This window comes from Pleurodeles waltl, chromosome 1_2 (assembly GCF_031143425.1).
Source record: "Pleurodeles waltl isolate 20211129_DDA chromosome 1_2, aPleWal1.hap1.20221129, whole genome shotgun sequence".
Classification (NCBI taxonomy): Eukaryota; Metazoa; Chordata; class Amphibia; order Caudata; family Salamandridae; genus Pleurodeles; species Pleurodeles waltl.
The window spans coordinates 432,739,534-432,756,123 of NC_090437.1; positions in this window are offsets into that span (position 1 = coordinate 432,739,534).

Genomic DNA, 16,590 nt, shown 5'->3' on the forward strand with positions numbered 1-16,590 from the left:
CGCGCTCCTGCTGGCTGACTTCTCCGCCCTGCTGCCCTTTCGCTCCTTAGATGGGGCTCTCGGGCCCTTGCCTACCCTAGATGTTGTGGCTGGTGAAGTGGGCGAACTTTGCTCCTTGGGGGCAGCCGTGTGAGTCCTCTCACGGTGGCCCTTTAGTTTCCTGGTCCTCTTGCCTGGGGGGGGGGCTGGCTGTCCCCTTGCTGCTGATTGAAGTGTCACTGCTGGCAAAGGGTGGACTCCAGAACCCATGCACCACAGTGACACTCGAAGCTGGGCTGGTGGTGGCTGAGGTGCTCTTGGGACTCTTTGCAGATGGAGGGGGTGGGTCAGGGGAGGGAAAGAGGTTAAGATTAGCAAGGAAAAGTTTTTTAGGACCAAGGTAAAGGGTAGGAGTAGTGGTGATGGGAGTGGAGGAAGAGGATGTGGTTGTAGGAGAGTCAGGTGTGCTGTCTTTGGGTGCAGGTGCTTGTGCTGGAGGCTGTCGTGAGGTGGATGGCTGTTGGGTGGGTGTCTGCCTGCGTTTGTGTGTCTTGGAAGAGGGGGTGACAGACACAGTGGGAGAGGACACAGGGGACGTGTAAATGGTAGTGGGGGTGGTGACTGCACGTGTGCGGACTGTACTGGAGGGTGTGCTGGTGATGGAAGCACTGGCTGATGGTGGTGTGCATGCAGGTGTGAGTGTAGACGTCACAGGGAGGGAGGAGGGAGACGAGGAGGAGGGGGACACAGAGGTGGTAGTGACTGTTGGAATGTCTGCATCTGGGTGTTGCTTGGGTGAATGCTTGTGGGTTCTGTGGTGCTTGTGTCTGGATGAGCTGCCCTTGGGTGTTGAGGTGTGTGCAGGCTGGTCTGATGGTGTGGATGGGATAGGCTGAGGAACAGGAGACAGAGACAGGGTGGAGGCAGTCAGAAGAGGGAGGCTGGAAACAGGGACAATGGCTGCCGTCAGTGCTGAGGCCAGAGCATTGAACGATCGTTGATGGGCAGCCTGACCCGAATGAATGCCCTCCAGGTAGGCATTGCTCCGATGCACCTCCCTTTCTACCCCCTGGATGGCATTCAAAAGGGTAGTCTGCCCAACAATGATGGTCTGAAGGAGGTCAATGACCTCCTCACTGAGGGCAGCAGGGGTGACAGGGGCAGGGGCTGAGGTGCCTGGGGCGAAGGAGACGCCCGCCTTCCTGGGCGAGCGGGCACGGAGCGTAGGCTGAGGGGCTGCTGGGAGGGCGGGGCTGGTGCACTGGGTGGCGGCTGTACCTGTAGAGGCGGGGGGCCCGGATGTTGCCGCCACCGCTAGGGAGCTCCCATCCGAGGACGTGTCGGTGTCGCTGGTGTCACCACCGGTCCCCGTTGTGGTGCTCCCCTCGCCCTCCCGATCACTGGTGCCCTCGTGTCTGTTCCTGGGCCCACCGGGGCCTTGTGACTTGCAGCTCCCTCGTGCTCCGATGCCAATTCTCCTCCGCCTGATGATGCTAATGCACACATGCACAAGAAGATGAAGAAGAAGGGTGGGGGGAGAAAAACGAAGACCAGGTTGAGTGCATGCAATGTCAACACCGTTGGCGGAGAGGACAGACACAGGAGCCTCATGCACTAAGCCGCGCATTCGGGGTACACTACTCAGTACTTCTGACTAGGACAACAGGTCTAGAGACGACAAACGCGCACATGTGTGATGCTGGACCATCGATAGCTGTACTTGTCACCCTACAGAGGTGGGGGCCGGGAGCACAGGGCCATGCCTAAAGGAGAGGACTACACTACAGAAAGCGCCCTGGCCTAATGTCACCCACAACCCTCCTCCCCCATCCAGACGCCTCCACTGCGCAGAAAGATAGCAGAATGTGCTGATACTCACCCCCTTGTGTCTGCTGTGATGTCCTCAAGCGCCCATCCAAATCAGGGTAGGCCACCGCCAGGATCCGGGACATCAGGGGGGTCAGGGTACCACTGGCACCCCTCCTAGGTTGGGAGGCCATCCCCAGCAGTGACTCAGCGGTCTTCCTGGTCCCGCGGTGGATGTCCTCCCACCTCTTGCGGCAGTGGGTGCCCCGTCTGACGTGGACCCCCAGGGCCCGGACTTCCTTGGCGATGGCACGCCAAATGTCCACTTTCTGATGGGCGCTGACCTATTTGACATGTACAGGGTGGGAAGGAAAAATCATCAATTTTCTGCATGTTAGATGCGATTGGCCCCCCCTCCCCAACCTTGCCATATGGCACATGCTCTCATCTGTCGTGCGTTGCACTCCTCATTCGCACCCCACCCCACCAACTTACATCCACCCCACTCCACACAGGCATAGCCCATTCAATGTGCACCCAGTGTACTTAGCTGTTGGTCTGGAGGACCGTAGAGTAACGCATACTGGGGGAGGACCCCATCCACAAGTTTCTCCAACTCCTCAGACGTGAAGGCAGGGGCCCTTTCCCCAGTCGCAGCAGCCATTGTCACTTCCAGACCGAGGTCACAGCAGCACTTGCAGTATAGGTCCTCTCCTGTGGATGATCAGGTCTCGAGTGATTAAGCAGATAGAAAATGGCGGTCACGCCCGCGGCGGTGCGTACCGCGACCGCCGGCGCACCTCGTCATTGGCTCCTGAAACCCATAGGCTTCAATGTTAACCAATGCGGCTTCGTATAGCGGTCTTCGACCGCCTACCGCCACGGTGTGCCACGCCAGCGCATTGACCTCACATCCCATTGTCCCACTTCACAGGTCAGGCAGCCGCCATTTCAAGGGCCCACATGGCATAATTTGTACTGCGTCACACAGGCCTAGGCCTTGCATTGCCACACATACACGCCTTTCAATATATAGATAATCGTGTGCTAGGCATGCTGTGGTGAACGTACCTGTGATTTGCTTGACTCTGTGCTCCATGTTGTCCTTCCTATGCACCGTCCCCTGGAACTTGCGAGGAGAAGGATGAATCCTCGCGTGTACCGACCGCTGGTGGACCTGTCGACAATGGAAGAACGCCATATCATACTACGATACTGACTTGACCGAGCCAGTATACATGAACTGTGTGCCCAGCTGGAGCCAGCCCTGATGTCCCCCATCCGCCAACCCACAGGAATTCCCCCTCTAGTGCAGGTTCTGTCAGTCCTCCATTTTTTGGCAAGTGGCTCATTCCAGACAACAGTGGCCATGTCATCTGGAATGTCTCAGCCTATGTTTTCAAAAATTTTGTCTAGAGTGTTGTCTGCCCTGACGAAACACATGCGGAGCTACATTGTATTCCCTGAGGAGGTTGATTTGGCCACTGTGAAGGGTGATTTTTATGCCCTTGGACATATCCCCAACATAATTGGTGCCATTGATGGGACCCATGTGGCTTTAGTACCCCCAAAAGACGATGAGCAGGTGTACAGAAACAGGAAAAGTTACCATTCTATGAACGTCCAGGTGGTCTGTTTGGCTGACCAGTACATCTCCCATGTGAATGCCAAGTTCCCTGGGTCAGTGCATGACGTGTATGTGATGCGTAATAGCAGCATCCCTTATGTGATGGAACAGCTACAGAGACAACGTGTGTGGCTAATTGGTGACTCTGGTTACCCCAACCTGCCTTGGCTATTGACCCCAGTGAGGAATCCCCGGACCAGGGCAGAGGAACGGTACAATGAGGCCCATGGGCGAACTAGGAGGATCATAGAAAGAACCTTTGGCCTCCTGAAGGCCAGGTTTAGGTGCCTGCATATGACAGGGGGATCCCTGATGTACTCACCAAAGAAGGTGTGCCAGATCATCGTGGCCTGCTGTATGCTTCACAATCTGGCATTGCGACGTCAGGTGCCTTTCCTGCAGGAGGATGGTCCAGATGGTGGTGTTGAAGCAGCTGTGGAGCCTGCGGAGAGTGAAGAGGAGGAAGACGAAGAGGACGACACAGACAACAGGGACAGAGTTATCCAACAGTATTTTCAGTAGCACACAGGTAAGAATCACCCACGCCATTTAACATTTACTGAAAGCCCCCTGCATCTTTACTTTGTGTATTTCCCCCCAGTTCTTTTAAACTGATGTTTGATTTTCCCTTCCCTTTTCAGTGCTGTATGACCCACTGCGTGACTTATGCTTGGTTAGCCCATGGACTAATGCTTATTGACATCGGTATGTTGTCATCACAAAAATAACAGAACATTATTGATCAGTAATGTGTTATACATTTGTAAATAATACAGGCTGACTCCTGAATGATTTCAGTGCAATGAGTGATTTATTTTTAGTGCTAGATATTGGTACATGATATTAAAACGGTGATGGGTGAGGGTGGAGTTATGTCCATGGCAGAGCACAGTTCTCAGTTTCACAGGTGCATTTTCCATATGTCTGTGGAAGGATGGAGCAGGGGCAGTTCAAGGTTGGACAGGGTGACACTGTGGGATAGTGGGATGACATCAGGGGGTATCTTATGCTGGCGGGGGTCTTGGCATCCTACTTTGTCTTCCTGTGAGATCTCAGGTTCCTCTTGCGGGGTGGTTGTTCTTCAGCAGGAGGTGGGGTTCTGGTGGGCCGTTGTTCTGTGGGGGCCTCCTGACCACTAGCGCCGGCGGAGGTGGTAGGCTGTTCCTGGCTAGTGACAGGGGCCCTTTGTGGTGCCACATGGTCCTGCAATGTGGTTTCTATCCGGTTGAGGGCCTGGACTATGGTCCCCATAGCGGTAGCGATGTTCCTGAGTTCATTGCTGAACCCCATGTACCGTTCCTCCTGCTGTGCCTGGATCTCGGTGAACCTGGCCAGTACCGTCGCCATCGTCTCCTGGGAGTGATGGTATGCTCCCATGATGGTGGTGAGGGCCTCTTGGAGAGTGGGTTCCCTGGGCCTGTCCTCCCCCCCCTGTCGCACAGCAGCCCTCCCAGTTTCCCTGTTTCCCTGGGCCTCTGTCCCCTGGACGGTGTGCCCACTACCACTGCCCCCAGGTCCCTGTTGTTGTTGGGGTGTTGGGTCAGCCTGGGTGCCCTGTAGTGGCGGACACACCGCTGCTTGACGCGTCCTGGAGACAGAGGCATGGGCCCGCTGGGTGGGAGCTGTGCTGGTGTTCCCAGAGGGGGTTGGGTCTGCTGTGGCCTGTGTCTGTGTGTGGGGAACCGACTGTCCAGAGGTCCCCGATGGTCCGGGCTGGTCATCAGGTTCTAGTTCGACAGAGCTGCTGTCCTCGCTGGGGGCCTGTTCTGGGGGTGGGATGGACAAATCTGGACCCTCCGTGGCGGTGTGTTGGCGTTCGGGCCCTGCAGGGGTAAAGGAGTATGGTTATTGTTTCTGTGTGTGCCATGGCGTGCATTTTGAGTGCCCTTGTCCCCCAGTGCTGGCATTCCCTTGTGGGAGGTGTTGTGAGGGTGGTGGGGGGTGGGGGGTGTATGGGTATGTGCAATGGTCATGCTTTGGTGGTGGCTGTCTATGGTTTGTGTTGGCATTCAGGGGTTGGTGTTGTTTAGGGTGGGTTGTGCTGGTGAGACATTGGCAGGGAGGTTGTGTGCTGGGGGGTTGAGATTGGGGGTGGGGGGGTTGGCATGCTGGTGGTTGGGGGGGGGTGAAGTAGTTGAGATTCGACTTACCAGAGTCCATTCCTCTGTGTACTCCAGCAAGGCCATCAGGATGCAGGATGTTTACTACCTCTTGCTCCCATGCTGTGAATTGGGGTGGAGTGGGTGGGGGTCCGCCGCCAGTCTTCTGCACAGCGATGTTGTGTCGCGACACCATCGAGCGCACCTTCCCCCGTAGGTCGTTCCATCACTTTCTGATATCTTCCCGATTTCTGGGATGCTGTCCCACAGCGTTGACCCTGTCTACGATCCTTTGCCATAGCTCAGCCTTCCTTGCTATAGTGGTGTGCTGCACCTGTGTGCCGAAGAGCTGGGGTTCAACCCTTATAATTTCCTCCACCATGACCCTGAGTTCTTGGTCCGAGAACCTGGGGTGTCTTTGGGGTGCCATGGGGTGGTGTGGATGAGGTGTGGGGTGGTGTTTGTGGTGATGTGCGTGGTGATATGTGGTGATGTGTGCGTAAAAGTGGTGTGGGTGATGAAGTTGGGTTCCTGTGTGTGTTGGGGTTTTTGATTGCTGTGCTCGCTCTCTCTATCTCTATCTCTATCGCCTTCTCTCCGATTTCCAACTAGTGGGGGTTTGTGGGTGATGTGGGAATGTGTTTTATAGTTGATTGGATGTGTGGGAGTGTTGTTTGTATGTGTCTCAGGTGTGTGTATTTCAAATTGTCCAATGTGGCTGTGTTTTGGAGCTGTGTGTGTATTTTGAGCGCGGCGGTGTGTACCGCCAATGGAATACCGCGGTTGAAAGACCGCCGCGTGGATTCGTGGGTCAGAATGGCATGGGCGTGTTTGTGTTGGCGTGACGGTGGAGGTTTGGTCATCTCCAGTTTTCCGCGGCCCGCTGATGAGGCGGCCTTCCTTGGATGTCGGGTTTTTGGCGGTTTCACAGTTGGTGGTCAGAATGACCGTGGCGGTTTACCGCGGCCGCGGCGGTAGAATGGCGGACTTCTGACCGGCGGTAAGGGCCTTTTACCGCCGAGGTCAGAATGACCCCCAATGTCTGCTATTTTGTCAGAAGCTGGGTAAAGAGATTCTTTGTAGTTTGCATGCTCACTAAACAAGTAGTGCATAATGTTTGCTGTGCAACCATTCATTGGGTAAATAGTGTACTTTCTTTGTTATTCATTTGACCAACACCCATACAGTACATACATCTGTTATTTAGGCCTAGGCCTAAAAATAGTACTTTTTTTGTTATAAGTATGGCTGCTGCCCAAACAGTACACACTCTCTGCTAGTTAGTCAGCAGCAGGATCAATAATAAATTTTCCTTCTAATACGTATGGTCTCCGACTAAACATTGGACATTTTGTACTATTTATCTAGAGGGTTGGTAAACAGTGAGGATTGTCCATTATTTGCAAGCCTGCAGCCAAGCAGTAAATAATCGCTACTCTTTAGACAGAGGCCGAGTACATAGCTGAGAAAATTCACTATTTACCCAGCAACTGGACAAATATCTACTGTCTTTGAATAAACTAAGGAATGAGATTTAAAAAAAAACTTGTCCCTCTTCAGGCACTACTTGTCAGTGTTCTTGTAACTGCATATGGCAGTGGTCGATGAAACTACTGGTGGCCTCTTTATTTCTTAGACTCAGACTCAAAATAGCAAGTTAACCCAACAGAGTAAAGTGAGTTAGTATTGAATACCGTGAATCAGACCTCAGCTTTCACCGCTGACCTATTTTATCAGGGAAGATGTGGGACTTCTGGAAGTTGTACTGAGCTAATGCTAGTAAACCACCCAGTTCTCTGATAACTGTTCTGTAATAATAGGGCCAGATGGAACAAGATGTCTTATACTGAAACTTTAGGATTCATGGACACTACCACTAAGCAGCAGCAGTGAAAAATAAAGAAAATACTTGTTTTTTCATTAAACAGTCAGAGAGACATTCTAAGAAAAGATTCTGGGTTTCAAATGAAAGGAGAGAATGATGTAAGTTCTGTACCTGTGCATATTTGGGTGATAATAAGTGAATGTCTACATGTAATTTCAGTTATTACTCAAATTCAAAGAAGATCAGAAAACCATGAAGGAATAGGCAAATACTTCAATTATCCTCCTCCTTGGTCACTTCAACATTTTCATAAGCATGTGTGCATGTCTGGGCATGTCAGACCTTATTTGCTTTAATATTATTATGATAAGGTGACACATATAGGGTAAGTCATCTATTACCCTCAGAGGTCGACTCAGATCGTATGACTCAGGCAGGAGTGTGAAATCATTCAATCAGACAATATGAACCATAAGGTGGTTTAGCTTATAGCCAATAAAACATCATGTGCGCATCAGATGTATCTCTTCACTTTTTCTTCACTCAGAATTGGATCACGCTGTCAATCCTCTCTCTTCTCCGGATATCAGCTTCCGTACAAAAATTACATTAAAACTATGTGGAAACATTACATGTGTTTCCTGCCAAAAATGAAACTCGAGCAAGAACAAAATATGCAACATGAAAACACGTCACTGAGCACTGAGGCTCATTGTCTAATTAACAGTCTTTATCTCAATGAAATACGCAACACCAGCTGTAAGAGCAGGACAGAAATTTCCACTGTGCAAGTCACACAGGTGAAGAAACCTTATTTGCTAGAGTCAGCAGACCATTTTAAATCATCATGTTTTTGGGAATTTACTAAAATGTGAGGCCTTTTAACTACTGCTAAGCATGAAGAATAAAACATTTCATTTACATTTAAACCATTAATCTTTCGTAAATATTAATACTTATTTTTTTCAGTACATGTAAATATGATTACACAAAATATATTTTCATTAGACATTATTTAATTTCATGTCAAACTTCATTGTGGCTGACACCAGAACAATCATATTTCTATCAAAACACACATTTTTCAGTTAAGCCTTTAAATACACTTTCTCATTATGTTTTAGTGACAGATTTTTCATTAATAATGTTTGCTCTCTAACAATCCCTCATCTGATGAATATATATGTCATCACCAAATATACTTATTAATACTGGTATTAATCTTAATGAGACAACTCAAAACTTAGTTTATTTGGTATATCCACTATTTCTAAGTTTTCTCCACGTTTCATAATTTCTCAGATCATGAAAGTATTTGCTTCTCATCTTTTCCATTTTAATTTCTTCCCTCCTCTCTTCATTTTTCATCCTTTGATTCTATACAATTTGTAAAATCTGAATATAAAAATGACACATACAACCACTATTAATAATGGTTTCACCATCATTCCCACAACACCCTGACCAAGGTTACCCAACCAGTTTTTCACTTTAGTAAAACTTTTGCCTATAATTTTCCATACACCTGGCTCTTTCATGTCTTTTGGGTCTGAATTTATATCTGTCAAATGTTTTATTACATTTCTGATTTCTTTATTGTTATGAGGGATAAATGTGCCACAATGTTTTGCTTTAAGCATTCAGCAGAGTCCGCCTTATTTTTGCTAAGAGGATGTCTATCACAAAACGATTCTGAAGAACCATCAACCGTACCACAACCATTTCAGTATCCATCAATATGATTGCTCCAGAAAAATCTGTTTACATTCTATCTACAAAAGTAGACAGGTTTCTATTTTTCATGTCTTTCTGAACAACTCCTACATAAGGAATAATTGCTCCAAATATATCTCCAACTATTTCTAAACAACTGCCCTTTTTGATCCTTGTCTTGAGGTCCCATGTGTTTCATCTATGTCATTAACATGGTAAATTTTAGAACAAACACTCCCAGGTAGCAAGTACCATTCCATCCCCTAGGGAGCCGATAATAAGCACTTTTTCCACAAATGTAACAAACCCCAGGAATCAAAGGATCTTGTCAATTCAGCATAAAGCCCCTTGTATCATTAAAAAGAAATACATGTCTGCATTCACTCGTTCCCACAAACTTAGTATCAGTTCTTGATTAAGGTCTATATATACAAAGCTTTCCTACATGTTGATAGTCTAAAGCAAGGTTCCCTTGTGTGTTAGTTACACTATCTATCTTCTCCTTTACTTTCTCAACTTGTGAAAATGTACGAGTGAGATTATTTCTATGGGCATAAGCTGACCCAGATGTTAGTGTAGGTTCAAAATAACCTCCTACACTGTCTATATTCTTAGCTCTTGCAATACTACTCAAATGTTGGTTAATTGGAACAAAAGAAAAGATAACATCCATGTTTGAATAGAAATATTGGATGTATTCTTGATTATAGAATCTTGTTAATAGAAGACTGTAACTGATTCCATATATTAGTGGTAAGCTATGATATGTAATTCCTTCTTGCACTGATGAAGGAATTTGTGTGCACTTTCTCACATCCAATGTCTCAACATATTCATACAATAAGCTATAGAAATCATTAGAAGAAAGATCTCCTTGTGAGCTCTGTAAGTGTAAGTATTTCTCATCTTTATTAAACTTCTCTAATTTAGAAAGTGTGGTGGTCGCTGGAGGAGGTGTATAATTAGTCTCAGCTTTATCAGATATACTCATACTTACAAACAACAACAAACTTATCAACAAACATACAATTGCTAACCCAACCCCCCTACACTTGCAACACCCATTATTTCTATTGCGATTGCTATCCATGGCCTGTAAAGAATCAGAAAGTGAAGGAAAAATAAAAATAGATCTAACTATGCAGCCAAGTAAAAATCAAAAATAATCCTCAGTCTTCTTTTCGATTATTTACAGTAGCTTTCACACTTTTCTCCAGAACTTGTCAAAAGGTGGTTTTGTAGCTTTGTCAAAATCAGTTTCAAATCACTCTTGTTAGATCATAAAATGCTGATCACTCACTGTTACTTCCGATGTATAATGACTCTCTCTTGTTCAATTGGCAATGTAATTTCAAAACTCAATTCAAATGCAATTTCAAGTTTCAAAATCTATAACTGTATTCTCACTGTCAAAACAAAAGGACATAAACTTATGTTCCAATTCATCAGATGTGAGATATGCACATTCAGGACCTGTGTATTTTTGACTTGCAACTCTCTTTCTCTTTTATCTTCCATTTGCACTTGTCTCTTCTTCACTCGGATCTTTTCTTTCTGTTGTCTCTTGTTCCTTATTTATTCTCAACAGTACACCAGGAACCATTTAAATTGTGTGCAAAGTAGGCCACTTGTCTCCTTTCACAGTTTTTCTAGACAGGGATTGCAAAACTGGACTTACAATTCTTTTTGGTTCAGCAGATATTTGACAAGCACTTCTTTGACTTGCTTCAGCTGTACTATTAGCCACTTCAGGAGAAGTCAAATCTGTATGACTTTGGTTCAACTCAACTCCACTTTCAGCTTCTTCAGGGAACAAAATCTGTTTTATCTTTTTCCCAATTGTCTGCTTCTGGGAGAGACCTTATTAGACTTCACTCTCCCCACATATGTTTCTGAATTTGCTGTTAGAGAAATATCAGGATTGTCCCCTATTTTATCTCTCAGAGGAGAACCTGGATCTTCACCTGTTTGCACTGCCTTTTATCTTGCAATCTCTTTCTCTGTCTTTTTCACTTGCTCTTCTTGAGACTACATCTCTTCTGCTGGTGCTTTCAGAAACACTGGATATTCTTCCAGACTATACATCACTTGTGGCTCGCATGGACCCAGTCCAGAACTCAAGCACACTTCAGAGCAGTTGTCATCACCAGAATGATCTGGTAGGGTCCTTTCCACCTAGGCTCCAACAAGTCTTCCATACATGCTTCTTGATCACAACCCAATCTCCAGCTTGGAGACTATGGGGGTCATTACGACCCCGGTGGTCGGCGTTAATATGGTGTTAAGTACCGCCAACAGACTGGCGGTACTCACCGCCCTATTATGACATTGGCGGGTTGGCCGAAGCCAACCTGCCAATGTACCACTCCGACCACCGCTGCAGTAACAGCCGCCGGACTGGAAATATCCATCTCCAGCCCGGCGACGGTCATTGTTCCGCCTGCGGCATTATGACCCCGCCAACCGTCATGGTTTCCGTGTTGTTCATAACGTCATGAAAACTACAGCAGTAGGCCATATCGGTGACAGGGAATTCCTTCCCTGTCACTGACAGGGGTCTCCAGCCTTCCTCTTCAGGTACCCCCTACCCCACTACCTCTCTAAACCCTCCCACCCCCCCTACATTCACGCCTCCTTCACACACACACACACATGCATACACACACCCATTTCCACATGCTTCCACGGATGCATACATCCATGCACACACACATCCATACACATTTTCAAACATACACGCAGACATGCATTCACAAAGCACAACATACACGCACTCACACCTCCATACATGCACACACGCATTCAACATTCAACACACACCTGCATCCACGCACACACAATCACACACCGAAATCCGTCTGTGTTCGTGGTCATAATACGGTGGACGGATGGTGACCTCGGCGGTGGTCTTTTGGCGGCCGTCACCACAACAGTAGGTGGTTTTTACCACCAATGTCAAAATGAGGGCCTATGACACTGATCTTGGGATGGTGGCATGGCTTTTGCTTCCACCTGGTGAGACAAAGAATGAAGCACATCAGTTAGACCTTTGCAGTAATCCAGCATCAAGTCATCTGTTATGTTTACCATTGCATTTGTAAGAACAGCTTGCAATCTCATTGCTCTGCCCAGTAGGATCTCGTGGGGAGGGAGTCCCTTCTTCCTGTCAGGTGTACATCTCATGCTCATTAGAACGAATGGTATAGCATCTGCCTATTTCAAATTTGTGGAAGCATACATTTTTGCTGTTTGAGCTTTCAGAGTTCCATTCATTTGTTCTACTAATCCAGAAGCTTCAGGTCGATAGCAACAGTGCAGCTTATGCTCAATGTTGAAGGCTGAACATAGTAATTTTTTAACTTCATTGTCAAAATGACTTCCTCTGTCCGATTCTAAAGAAGCTGGAAGTCCAAAATGTGGAATCTATCTTCTAAGTAATAGCTTTGCTACTGTGAGGCTATAATTTCTATATGTGGTGTAGGCTTCAATCCAGTGATTAAATATAAAATCAGCATACCTCAAACCATCATACACAAGCATTACAATGAAATTCATCTGCATTCTGTTAAATGGCCCACCTGCTCTTCCAATGTGACTTAAATTGACATCAGTTCTTTTTCCCACGTTCATTTGTTGACATGCAATGCATATGTGACAAATTGCTTCAGCAACCTGTTCAAACTTTAGATTACACCAGGATTGCTTAAATGTTTGAATCATTGCATCTCTGCCAATATGTGTTTCACTATGAGAATATCTTGCAATTTGCATCAGTAGACAGTTTCACAAAACCACCCGCCCTTCAGTTGAAACCCATATTTCATCAATATCTCTTTGTGTGCACATCAATTGTATCCATCTTTTCTTTTTATCACCTGGATCCTCATCTTGGGGTCTTTTTATCTTGTCCAAGTGTCAATTACTGTCAACATGTAACTTTGGCTTGTCTCATCAGTATTCATTGCACCAACATTTTTCCATTCTTCATTAAAGGTAACATTATTTAGAGTGCAGAATCAAGCAACGTAAATCGCACAGGAATTTCCCATAGAGATGAAATTGCTCGATCTTTAGTGTGCGCTGCCATTGACTACTGTAATTTTTCCAGGCAATTGTAGGGCTCGTAACAAAGAATGAATTATCTCACCATTTCTAACTGGTGAGCCTGAAGAGGTCCTGAAACTTCTCTGGGACTGTAACTGCCCAAAGTCATGCACTACACCAAATCTACACTGGCTGACTGTAAAAATTATACTTTTAAGCTGTGCAGAAATACAGCATGCTCTAGTAAGAGCCACCAATTCAGCCACTTGTGCAGAAAATACTCCTTAAAGCTACGAAGCTTCATATATGCCAGAAATAGTACACACAGCCCAACCAGATCTCAAAGTTCCCACACTATCTCTTAAACAGGAACCACCAACAACAAAAATATTTGATCATTTTTCTCCAACAGAATATCAGGTCTGGGCTTGGTGCATGGTTCAATAGCTTCCAGGAAGTCATGTTCAACTTCATTAACATTTTCAGATCCAGCATTGTCCATAGGTAACAAGGTTGTTGGATTAAGCACAGTGCACCTCTTAAGAGTGATGTTTCGGATACCTAAAATCAGTAATTCACACTTGGTCAGCCTGGCATTTGTTAAGTACTTAGTCTTGGTCCTGGTAAGCAAGACCTCAACTGAGTGAGGGACCAGTACAGTCAAAGGATGTCCCATCAAAATACTCTCACACTGAGTAAGACTCACACCAACCACGGCTACTTGCTTTAGGCAGCCTGATAAAGCGGCAACAACTGGGTCCAATGTAGGTGCAAAATATGCTACAGGATGATTTATGCCACCATGTACCTGTATTAAAACAGAACGAGCACAGTAATCACGTTCATGAAAAAACATTAAAAATGGTTTTGTGTAGTCAGGTATTCCCAGGGCTGGTGCTCTGCACAGACTCTCTCTCAAATCAGTAAAAGCTTTCATACAAGCTTTGTCAAAGAGAAGAGGTTCAGCAATGTCTTTGTGGGTCAATCTTACTAATGGCTTGGAAATAACAGAAAATTGAAGATCCATTGGCGACAGTAACTCACCATTCCCAAACATCCTGACATCTCTTTGAATAATAGGTGGATTAATTTGTAAAATAGCTGTAACCCTTTCTCTGGACACCTTTCTTGCACCTTTCTCTATTTGATGTCCCAAGTAATTCACTTATTTTTGAGAGTACTGTTATTTTGCTGGCAACACTTTATGTCCATTTTCACCCAGATGATTCAACGGGGCAATAGTATACTGTCTGCATGCTTGCTGTGTCATTGAAGCAACCATAAAATCACCAATGTTCTGAACCAATGTTGATTGGAAAGGCATTTCCAATGATTCCAAATTTTTTCCAACACCTGACTACATATTTATGGAGATTCTGAAAAGCCTTGAGGGATCCTGCCCCAACAATGCACACAACTGAAAAATTTAAAACAAAAGAGAAAATGGCTATCCTCATGTAGAGGCACTGAGAAAAATGCTTGTGACAAGTCCACTACTGTGAACCATTTGGCGTCAATTTGAAACATAATCACTGCTGGATTGGGTACCACTGGACAACATTTGACTACAATATCATTATTTTTCCTCAAATCCTAAACTATGCGAAATTTCCCATTTGGTTTTCCCAAACCCATAATAGGTAAATTACATGGGCTGCTCAGTACTCCTTGTTTAACAAAATCTGCAATGACAACAGTAACTACTAATTACATCTGGTGCCATGTGACATTGAGGAGACTTTGGGAAAATTGCTTTAGGTTTCACTGTGGCTTTGACTGATTCAACTCTTTTAACTAAACCAATATCTTTTCCGGGAAGATCCCAAACATTTGAAATAAGTATATCTCGTAAATCAATTGGCAGGTCTAATACCGTAAATGCAGGATAAAGAATAATCAATGGAAACTCTTCGTCAATCAAATTACAATTTCCAAATGTTAAACAGGATTCCGAATCATCACTATGGGGGTCATTCCGACCCCGGCAGGCGGCGGGCGCGGCGGTCATTCTAACTTTCCCACTGGGCCGGCGGGCGATCTCCAAAAGATCGCCCGCCGGCCCAGCGGGAAAGCCCCTGCAAAGAGGAAGCCGGCTCCGAATGGAGCCGGCGGATTTGCTGGGGTGCGACGGGTGCAGTGGCACCTGTCGCGATTTTCAGTGTCTGCAAAGCAGACACTGAAAATCTTTGTGGGGCCCTGTTAGGGGGCCCCTGCACTGCCCATGCCGGTGGCATGGGCAGTGCAGGGGCCCCCAAGGGCCCCACGACACCCGTTCCCACCATCCTGTTCCTGGCGGTAACAGGATGGCTGGAAGGGGGTCGGAATCCCCATGGCGGCGCTGCAAGCAGCGCCGCCATGGAGGATTCCCTGGGCCAGGGGTAAACCGGCGGGAAACCGCCGGTTCCCCTTATCTGACCGCGGCTTTACCGCCGCGGTCAGAATGGCCCAGGAAGCACCGCCAGCCTGTTGGCAGTGCTCCCGTGGTCGTTGGGTCAGAATGACCCCCTATGTGTTTGGATGGCAATTCCATCATTTGTACAAAAAAATCAAACATCTTGTTTTGCACATCAGATCTCTTTCCCAAAGGCTTACTGGACTGGAGTAACAGACTACGAATCTGTGCATGCCTTCAAAATTACCCATTGTAACAGGAATTGGCTCAGTAATCAGATTTGCCAGGTGCTGATTCGTTACTCCTACAACCTGTACTGTTTTCCCAGAAAGTGGCACATTTGGGACTTCTGCAGTTCTGGCAGTACAGCGTGTAGCTCCTGTGTCAACCACAAAAGACACATCATGACCCATTATTGTTCCATTTACATAAGTACCACTCTGATCCACCTCTAATGAAGCTGCTAACACACATTCTCCTTCATCCGAACTCTGACTAGCAATTTCATCACTCAATTCATCCTCACTGTGTAGGGGATACTGTGTAATGCATGATTGACTATTTTGATTTAACTTTTGACCCACATTCTGCTGAGGAACCACTATCTGTTGCTTTGGCATTGGAGCTTGAGGAATTTGCATTTGCTGCTGTGGCATCATTTGCATCTGCAGTTGCATTTGCTTTTGCTGTGGTACATGAAAACGTGGTATCTGCTGTTGGGGAATTTGCATTTGCTCAGGAATCTGCATCTGATTATTCATATTCTGAACAATTAAATTAGGATTCTGAATATTCGGCCCTCTTAATTTTGGAAATGTATTATGTGCATTCACCTGCACAACACCTTCTTGTACCATCATTGGCCATTCACTTTCTCAATGTCCTTCCCCCCCTCAAGTATGACAAGGTAAAATCTTCATTTTCTGCATATCAACTGAATTAATATTAGTATACAGATCAACACTTAGATGATTGCCATTTTCATTTCTAAAACCACTACATCCTCTACCTCTCATTAGTCCCCAACTCTGAACCATCTGCATGTTTCCCTGTTGTTGTGGAATTCCCTGCATCCTTCATTATGCTGCTCTAATCTGCATCACCA